At 32.9% G+C, this 8840-nt stretch overlaps 1 protein-coding gene across 2 annotated transcripts in view; it reads right to left on the reverse strand.

The window, feature by feature from the left end:
- LOC145097865 (respiratory burst oxidase homolog protein C-like) overlaps positions 1-6215 on the reverse strand; it is a 30320-nt gene extending 24105 nt beyond the window's left edge. Inside the window, exons 1-2 of one of the 2 annotated variants that reach the window (XM_079035526.1) lie at positions 6030-6215; positions 632-803 (exon numbers count right to left, since the gene is read on the reverse strand). The gene's annotated coding sequence lies outside the window, so the exon portion shown is untranslated. The remainder of the gene's footprint in view (positions 1-631; positions 804-6029) is intronic. The other variant, XM_079035531.1, reaches the window with a different exon arrangement.
- Positions 6216-8840: the final 2625 nt, after the last annotated feature.

An 8840-nucleotide genomic window follows, 5' to 3' on the forward strand; every position in this document is an offset into this window, starting at 1 on the left:
CTGTGGTAGAGTAGTTCCTTTGAGAATTGTCTAGTGTCCTCGATGCATAGTAGATCACTGTAACATCCCAAAATCCATGTAAAGCTATTTAAGTCCTTCCATTTTGTCAAATTGTCAATATTGGTCCCTTGAAAGATTTTTAGTAGCAAATGAGTACGTTGGGCGTACTGGGGTGTACGCTGCGCGTACTCATGCGCTTATATTGGACGCGGACTCACCTGGGTACGCTGGGCGTACTCGGGGTTATGTTGGGCGTAATGTGTCCAGATACAAACCCTAACATATACATAACGGTTGTTTCTTTTTAATGAAAATTTTGAATCTAAATAAATGACCATTTTACACACTTGTTAAAAAATAATGGTAAAGATGGTTATTTCTTTATATTTATGGGTAAAATGGTCATTTTTAGATTCATGGGTAAAATGGTGTGTCAAAATAAAGCAACACTTAATATTCCAAACCTTCCGGTTAGACATATGGGTAATTTATTAAGTAAAAAACAAACCTTGTAAACCTATTTGAAAATCTAAACTAATTACCTGATGAGTCTAAACAGACTACTCATTTGTTTAACAAATTATCTGAACAACACTTTATACTCCAAACCATTTTGAAAATCCTTGCTTACCTAAACAACCGAGTCACCACCCTTGTTCAAATCTAGACACCTTGAAACCAATCGGTTGCTCAACAAATTATTGCAATCTAAATTTCCATTTTATTTTTTTCGTCCTTCCATTGAGGCCATTTAAAGGTATCCCTGAATGTAGTTTCTTTAATGCTTCGTATATAAACCTCACCTATCAAAATGGTGTTCTAATTAAATGTAAGATGGAAGAAAATCTGAAAAAAATTATAACAAAGTTATGGAATAACTATGACATTTTTTGAGAAGAGTTAGTAACAAAAAACTACAAACATATGTTGGTAAAAAAACTATCATAATAGAATTAGGAAATAATATATGAATGTTTGCTTATGAGATAGAAAAAAATCTTTATTAAATCTTCCTTTCCTTGTACACCTTACAAACAAATTAGTACACATGTAAATGTAAACATTGAATGACCCTTGAATTTACCAAAAAATCATGAATCTCGTATTCCCCCAATATTATTAAATGAGTTATGTTTTTGCCCCGATAACCCACTTCATTCTAACCTCAAGGTTGTAAATACTAAACCAAGAAACCAGAACTTGAAAGAGAATAAGCATTGTTTTAAATCTACAAACTAAACATATAAAGAAAAAAATACATCAATACTGTGTTGACCAAGGAATAAGAATTCAAAAGACTGTTCCGGAAACACCTCAGCGGAATTGTGTAGCTTAGAGGATGAACTGAACATTGAACGAGAGGGCTAAAAGCATGAGACTACATGTATGTTTACCCAAGATGTTTTGGGCATATTTGGTCAACACAATTGCGTATCTAATCAACGGAAGATCCTCGATCCCCATAGGGTTTCAAGATTCCAGAAAAGGAATGGCAAGGTCGCAATATTTCACTCAATCACTTAAGGTTTTCGGTTGTGTCTCATATATCAAAGTTAAAGACTCGGAGAGAGATAAGCTAGATGCAAAGGAAAGGAAATGCACCTTTATAGGTTACGGGTTGGATAACATGGGGTACCACTTCTGGGATAACGAGAATAAGAAGGTTCTCAGAAGTTGGGATGTGGTGTTTAACGAAAGTTCTCTATACAAGGATGAACTTGCAAAGAGCTTCGAAAGTAACAAGCAACCAGTAAAGAAAACATCGAGTTGAGTTAGAAGAAATTTCAGTTGTATCTCGAGATAGTGGGAGCATGGAGGATAGTAGTTTAGAGGATAAGGTTGTAGATGATGCATAAACCGAAACTCCTATTGTTCGTAGATCTACTAGAGTATGAAGACATCCAATCATATATTTTTCTTCAGCTAATTATTTGTTAGCGACTGAGAATGGTGAACCTGAGTCTTATCCAGAGGCTTTAAGGATGATAGATTTCATATAGTGGAAGAAGGCTATGGAAGACGAGTTGATCTCGGTTGACAAGAACAATACTTTGTCCTTGGTCAAGCTCCCAGCAAGGAAGAAAGTAATGTCGAAGAAATGGGTATTTCAAGTCAAAGATGAGATTGATAGCACCAAATGATACTAGGTAAGGTTGGTAGTCAAAGGGTTTCAACAGAAGAGAGGAGTTCATTACAATGAGATCTTCTCTCCAGTTGTAGTTGTAAAGATGACTACAATCAAAATGGTCATGGGTATTGTAGCCTCTGAAGATCTCTATCTAGAGCAACTAAATGTGAAGACAACTTTTCCCCATGGTGACCTGAAAGAAGACATCTACATGACACAACCAGAGGGTTCTCCTACAGTTGGTAAGGAAAATCTAGTGTGGAAACTGAAGAAATTCTGTATGGATTCAAGTAAGCTCCTAAAGAGTGGTACTTGAAGTTTGATGGCTTCATACAAAGGAGTGGGTAAAACAAATGTGAAAATGATCAATGTTGTTACATGAAGAAATTTAGCTTCTCATACACCATCTTGTTATTGTATGTTGATGACATGTTGATTGTTATTGTATGTTGATGACATGTTGATTATTGGTCTGACATATAGGAAATCAACATGCTTAAGATGTAGTTATCAAGAGAGTTTGAGATGAAGGACCTAGGGGCTGCTAAGCAGATATTGGGCATGAGCATAGCCAGGAACAGAGTTACCAGTACACTAAAACTTTCATAAGCTAAGTGCAACAGGAAAGTTTTAGAAAAGTTTAACATAGCAGATGGTAAAGCCAAAAGTACACCTTTAGGAAATCAATTGAAACTCTCAAAAAAGCATTACCGAAATACAGAAGAGCACATGGAACGGATGGCTAAAATTCCATAAGCATTTGCGATTGGTAGCTTCATGTATGTTATGGTATGCACAATACCAGACATTGCTCATGTAGTAAGAATTTTTAGTAGGTTCATGTCAAACCCAGGTAAAGCATTGGGAGGGAGTAAAGTGATTGCTATGCTACTTGAAAGGAACATCTTCAGTTTCCCTATATTTCAAAAGAAAAGACATGGTCATAGAAAGGTTCCCCGTTGTTGATTTAGGTGGATGTGTGGATTCGGGAAAGAGCCTTGTGTGTTCACAATTGGAGGTACATCAATCAGTTGGATGTTGGATGTACATGTTACAAAAGAGTGGTTCTCTCTCAACCAAATAAACAAAATATATGGCTATTGCAGAAGCAGCCAAAGAGCTTATATGGTTAAAGAACTTTCTACTAGAACTTGGAATGCAACAGGAAGATTGTGCACTACATTTTGACAACCAAAGTTCATTTTACTTGGAAAAGAATCAGTGTTTCATAGTAGAACGAAAAGCATTCATATGAGTTACCATTTCATTAGAGAGTTAATTAATGATGAAAATCTAAATCCAAAGAAAATCCTTAGAACGTAGAATCCAATAGATATATTTACCAATGTGGTTACCACTAAGAACATATATGTGTATTGGTTGAAATTACATATATGTTCTCTGTCATGCCTTTTTCATTGCCTCAAAACAATGTAATTTCAACCAATAAAAATATTTAAAAAATTAATTAGGGTGTCTATATGGTAAAATGAGGTGTCTTTTTAGCCAACCCTGTGAATTATTTGTTTATTTTAGATAGAAAGTGGGCGTCAAATGCAACAAAAATAGTACACCAGATAGAAAAACATAAGAGTGAGGAAATACTTTTTTTTGTGTAGAGCCTTATTTTGGTAGCCAAAAATACGAGTGATACCTTACAATGAGTGATCAAAATATAAATGAAGTTTACCCTTGTATGATTGTAATTTTCTTGGTGATAATAAAATCTCATCTCTCTTGTTCGTTAGTGGATGTAGGTCACATTAGACCGAACCACGTTAAATATTGTGTTCAGTTTTCTTTGCAGCATTTCAGTAGTTTTTGTTCCGTGAGTGTTACGAAAATCTTTAATTGTTTTGTCATTCGTGCTTAATTTGTTTTGTTGTTAACTTGTTTTGTTTTAATCCCAACATGGAAAATTAGAGAGAATATTACGACCGAAGATGCGAATAGGTACGAAAAGATGGCGAACCTTCAGAACTCGCACCTATGGATTTCCTTGTCTTCGGTTATTTGTCTAATGATGGTGGTGCAATGATTTCATCTAAATCTCTTATTGTAACTAGTGAGTTTGCAAGGAAGTGTCTCACATTCTGTAAATGGTTCTCAATAGAACCACATGCCTTAGAATTTTACTTCTCTCAAAAGATCGTCTGCTTGAAAGATAAACTCCAAGTATCGTTTGTGAAGGAACGTGGAGCAATGAAACTGGATTATGAGGAGCATAAAAAAATTCAAGATGATTCCTACTACATGTAATATTCTTTTAGAAGTTCTTCAAAAGAGGGACAAGAAACCAGAGCTTGAACCTGATGAACAACATAGAGTGTTGGTGCAGGTTCTTGTGAATATTTTTGAGCATAACCCATGCGTACTGATTACATCTTCACACCTCCCCAGGTTTAAACCACTCATTCATTTGCTAGATTCTAATTCTAGATCAGTTCAAAAGACATCGACCAGGCTCTTATCTTATCCTCTTCTAGAAGAACCTTACCAGAAGGATTCCAGGATAAAACAAGTGATTCTAATTCCCATATGGCAAAAAAGAGCTATAAAAGGCCTTGTTTGCATTGCACTCATGTAGATTAACAAGATTGCAAAAGAGGATGGTGTAAGTAAACCATCGAGAGTAATACTACTATCTGATTCCTTCCTTACAAATCCTTTTTGGGAATCTGCTGCTACTGTTTTATCTAGCATTCCCAATGACAGTTTTGGCACTTTTGCTACATTCGAAATCAGCAACCACTGTAACCTGTGCACTGAATGCTCTTTCAGTCAAGAAAGGTGATGATGACTCCAGCAAGGTTGTATTCTTGGCAGAAAGTGGCGCAATTTAGGCACTTTTGGAACTTCTAAGAAGTCATTTATGTGAAGGAAAAGATTGTGAAGATTGGAACTTCTAAGAAGTCACTTTTGGAAATTCTAAGAAGTCATTTTTGCAAGATTGTGAAGATTAGAGAAACTAATGCCAGCAAATCAGCTATCTTGCAGTCATCCCATTGTCTGTTACATACTTACATCCACAAACTCAAGCTCAATAAGTGAGATTGTTGGCCAATATTGTTCTTGGCACTGAAACTTTGGCACAATCTACTTATGTTGTTGTGACCTGCTGTGCATTCGTGAATATTCTTATAGATCAGCCTTAGTGCGGGGGCATTTTAGGCATTTTCTTTATTTGTTACGAGAATGCTTATAAAATAGTAGAGGGAAGGGGTGTAAGTCATCTTTTGTCAAAATCTAGTCTTAGAACCTTTGGGAGAGGCTAGGCTCTCCAATCACTAGCAAGCATTAGGTTACCCTTGTTTATTCTGGTGTTAATTTGAGTGTTAATTTAGTCAATCTAGTGAAACTTTTGTTATCTGTTCTTACTTCCTGATTTCATCATAGCACTTTCATTTCATTCAAACAAGTTAATATCTTCTAGTTCTTAAATTAGATTTATCTTATCACATTCATATTACATTATTAGATATAAATCACAAAAAGAACAAAACATAATTGCATTATTAAAACTTCAATTAAACGTATTCTTTCAATCAAAATTAAAATTCAATAGTTAGTGCAATCACATTAACCACCAAAAGGCATCACCCCATTCCGTTCTTGGTACGTAAGTGATGACAAATTGTATGCAGCTTACATTATAATTTGTCAATAATTGACAAACTCTATGCAGTTTCAGACTTTAAAATTAATGAGTAATTAGAATAAGATTTACGCATTTTGTAAAACCTTTTAAGTGCTAAATACAGGGGAAACAAAATCTTATGAATAGAAATGATTTAGTTACTAAAAAATGAATCTTATTAAGTCAAAATGATAAACTAAAAAGCACGATAAAATTTGTGTTTATGTGCTTGATTTATAGCAATGACTGAGATGAGATACTTACGAGTTACGACTTTCTAGTTACCATCGACGATAAAGTTAGGATCTTCTTCAATAAAAAAACGCGGCTTGCAGAGACTGAAAACTTGAAAACTCTGAATATATTAGGTAAGGTCTCAGGCAGATCACAGATGTGAATACCTAAAAGGGAGAGATGACAACCGTCAACGACGACCAAAAATATGGAAGAAGTGGGAACCAGGTAGGAGAGAGAAGAATATATGGGAGAGAATCCTATAGGGATTTTTGTTTTTACATGACTAAATTATTTTTATTCTAACAGTTTTCTTTTCTACCCTTAAACTTTATTTCTTTTTACATTTTCATCCCTAAATTAATTTTATTCACACATTTTTTATTAACTCGTAACTTTAAAAGTAAAAAATAGGGTTTTGTTTTTTTACTTTAAAGTTACGTTTTTTGTCCCTTGTATAATTTGTTTTTATTGTTTTCATTTCTACTAATATTGCTTTTACTATTGTAATTTTGTAATTAATTGTCATTAGTGTATTGTACAAATCAAGTTACACTTTTATACCTTATTTTTGTAGTCTCCTTCATGCATAATTGTTTGGATCAAAACTTTATTTTATATTTTTGTAGTCCACTTTGTAAACGAGTTCTATGCCGCTAAGCGTGGGGTGATGAAATACTAGTTATTGTTAAATAGAAAGTGTTTATGACCAATAATATTTTCTGTTTTTCGACTTTTGCTACAAATGTTTTACATTTTGGTAGATTTAGTCCTTACAACAATGGTTTTATATTTTCACAGATTTAGTTCCTGTAATTTTTTAATTTATAGAAATTGTCCTTGTAAAGTTTCTTTTGAAAAACAAGCCATATGTCAAATATTTTTGTATGTTAGCAGGTTTGGCCCCGACAATAAGTTACAAAAATTGTCCACGTAATTTGCACAAAATATCATTGTGTAAAGCTTTTAAAGAATTGATCCATGTGCTTAAAAAAATTACAAAAATTGTCCTTGTAATATATAGAAAATATCATTGTATATTTTTTTACATAAACAGTCCCTATGTTTAAAAAATTACAAAAATAATCTTTACATAATAGAAAATCTATAGGTTTGGTCCTATACTTTTCTAGTCAGCAAGTTTGGTAAACAGTGCACATAAAACGATAAAAGGACTGATAATAGTACTTTTCTTTTGTCTGACTAGAATATAGTAAGCAAAATGTCACATATATCATTCTTGAAGCGAGAAGGGGTAACTTCTAGTTATTATCATTTACAATTGGCGGTGGGTTTTTACTATCCAGTTTTATTATTATACACATTTATTTTTCTATCTTGCATATAAGAGCTTTTCAATCATGATATTAATTCAATTGCAATGATACATAATTACATAAATGGCGCCTAAACTTTTTTCTTTAATAAAACATCCAAATTATAAAAACTAGGAGGATATCTCGCGCTTCGCGACGGGACAGAAGTAATCGTATATATAATAAAAATGCAAGAAATGGTGACGTACTTTAATCAATTTTACCAACAAATATTTAAAATCTAGTTTAGTTTTACAAACAGTTTTCAAGTATACAATGAAGTGGTGGATTTTGATTTGACTAAGTCTGACCATATGTATATGTAATTGACCTTTCTCATAAGTAGCCGTCTCATTTTCAATGTATGCCTTTGAACACTGCAAATCACGAAAGTTAGATCTGTCAAACACATAAAGCATTAGAAATATTGCTACCTGATCTCATTATCAAAAGACACAGAAAAAAGCAAATTATATAAACTTTTGTTACTTGTGTTGTGTATTTACTTGATCCCCATTTCTTTTGGTTTTTTCAAATGAATATGGTTCTAAGATAATTGGGTGAATTTTTGAAGTACAGTTAGTAGGCTTTCCAAAGTTCAATGCCTTCTTAAGTAAATAAGGGAAAATAGAATCTTGTAATACAAAGGAATGTATGATGCTACTTAATAATATGTTTCTCTATTCTCCAAAAATAAGAAAGTTCAATGTTAGGTTGCATACATGGGCATGTCGGAACTACAAAACAAATAAGAAAGTTCAATTTTTAGAATCCAAAATAAGTTCAAAAATGATAAAACAATAATTGATTAAACAAAAAAAAAAAAAAAAAAAAGCAAACCTTCATCAACTTCATTTCATCAAATGCATAATGAATATCTATCTCCAATGATTTCATGAAGTACATCGTTATTTCCTGCAATTTGTCCTCTGCTTATAGAGAAAGTCATGGAAATGAAGTTATTCCCATTAAGTTCTGATTTGTTTTACAAATTTGTATTTATTCCTTCCATAAATTGTTATTGTCACAAATAGTTTTTATAAATAGATCATTCGAACATCGTTAAATGGGGTCTTAGAGAGATAAAAGCAACAATACTAAAAACTTATACACTTGTTTTATAGTTTTCAGGTGAAAAAATAATAACAATGTAGTTATAAATAAATATAACTCACAACTTCCCTTCACCAGATACATATTTTCCACTATTTAAACTTTCATCATACATAGATAGTTATAATTTTTAACCCAAATACATATAGAATATTAATAAGTATAAGTTTTCTTCCATAAATTTAAAGACCACAAGACCTTTTTAGTTATCACATCAACTTAATCTATTTACACAGTTCCTTGCCGAACTGCTTGAACACTAAAGTCAACAGCTTGAATCCATTCAACCAAAATACATGGAATAGTTAACACATATATGCATAAAGTCAATGTTGACCAAAACTATGCTTATGTACATACCACAATAAGTTTATACAATATCAATTCCACATCTTCTCCAACATAACCGCCT

The sequence above is a fragment of the Lactuca serriola genome, chromosome 1, assembly GCF_051521515.1.
Source record: "Lactuca serriola cultivar US96UC23 chromosome 1, Lser_US96UC23_V15, whole genome shotgun sequence".
Taxonomy (NCBI): Eukaryota; Viridiplantae; Streptophyta; class Magnoliopsida; order Asterales; family Asteraceae; genus Lactuca; species Lactuca serriola.